General features: G+C 39.8%; 1 non-coding gene across 1 annotated transcript; it reads right to left on the bottom strand.

The window, feature by feature from the left end:
- Positions 1 to 604: 604 nt before the first annotated feature.
- Positions 605 to 711, bottom strand: LOC113756287. Its single transcript, XR_003465905.1, has one exon. It is a non-coding gene; the product is annotated as a small nucleolar RNA R71 (small nucleolar RNA).
- Positions 712 to 1584: the final 873 nt, after the last annotated feature.

Below are 1584 nucleotides of genomic sequence, written 5' to 3'. Positions count from 1 at the left end.
CTTATATTGTAATCAGTTTTTTTTACCATTGAAGTTGCATAATATCCCTTATTTCTGTTTGTAGTGTATGCACCGGGAGTCTCGAGAAGTCGCACCTTTCGATTCAGAAATTGAGAGGACACTACGTAGACAAAGGAGGCACACACAACAGCAAGAGGAACAAGAGATTTGGCAACCGATAGAGGAAATTTTGATAGAACTACCATTTGCGGAAGAGATGGCCGAAAATGACCAAAATAGGCGAGTTCTACGAGATTATACTCTACCGGGAACACAAGGATCTCAAACAAGCATAGTAAGGCCTACGGTAAATGCTAACAATTTTGAGATTAAACCATCACTTATCCAAATGGTTCAACAATCTCAATTTGGAGGTAATGCAGTAGAAGATCCTAATACACACTTAGCTACATTCTTGGAAATTTGTGATACAATTAAAATGAATGGAGTTAGTGATGATGCTATAAGGCTAAGATTGTTCCCATTTTCATTGAGAGATAAGGCCAAACTTTGGCTACACTCTCATGCTCCTAATACTTTCACTGGATGGGATGAACTATCAAGAGCATTCTTAAATAAGTATTTTCCACCAGGTAAGACTGCTAAGTTTAGAATGGATATCACTAGTTTTAGCCAATTGGAAGGTGAATCATTATATGAGGCATGGGAAAGATTTAGAGATTTGCTTCGGAAATGTCCACATCATGGACTGCCGGAATGGTTAATCATACAAACCTTCTATAATGGTTTAGTTTTTTCTACTAAAACTATGATCGATGCAGCTGCAGGTGGAGCTTTAATGGGTAAATCACCCCAAGAGGCTCATAATTTGATAGAAGAAATGGCAGCAAATAACTACCAATGGGCCAATGAAAGAGGTAATACGAGACGTCACGCAGGTATGATAGAAATGGACACTCTCAATATGCTGAGTGCTCAAATGAATAATGTGATGAAATTGCTAAGTAGACAAGGTGGAGATGGTCCAAGTTCATCTAATGCACACGTAGCTTGTTGCTCTTTCTGTGGAGGTGAACATGATATTAATGAGTGTGTTGATTCTGAGCAGGTACAATTTGTCAATAATTACAACCGAAATGCCCCAAATAATCCCTACTCGAATACTTACAATCCGGGGTGGAGAAATCATCCAAACTTTGGATGGAAAGATCAAGGCAATCAACAAAGGCCAACCAATCCGCCGGGATTTCAACCAAGGCAACCACAGGCTGAAACTAAACCAAGTTGGGAGATCGCGGTGGAAAAACTTGCTAAGGTGACTTCGGATAGATTCGAGCGAGTTGAGGGGCGGTTGGACCAATTAGCTGGGATGTACAGAAACTTGGAGGTTCAAATTGGTCAAATTGCCAATGTGATCAACAATAGAAACCCTGGTGAATTACCAAGTAAAACCGAAGTGAATCCGAGAGAGCATGTCAATGCAATCATTCTTAGAAGCGGTAAAACGGTTGAGGGATTCGATTTTGAAAATTCAGGTGGTGAAAAAGACAAGAAGCAAGAAATTGAAGGGGAGCAAGAAAGTCAAAATGATCATGTTATCATTGATATTGATGCACTTCATCC

Source organism: Coffea eugenioides, unplaced genomic scaffold (assembly GCF_003713205.1).
Source record: "Coffea eugenioides isolate CCC68of unplaced genomic scaffold, Ceug_1.0 ScVebR1_2143;HRSCAF=3121, whole genome shotgun sequence".
Taxonomy (NCBI): domain Eukaryota; kingdom Viridiplantae; phylum Streptophyta; class Magnoliopsida; order Gentianales; family Rubiaceae; genus Coffea; species Coffea eugenioides.
This window is presented reverse-complemented; position numbering and strand designations above follow the sequence as displayed.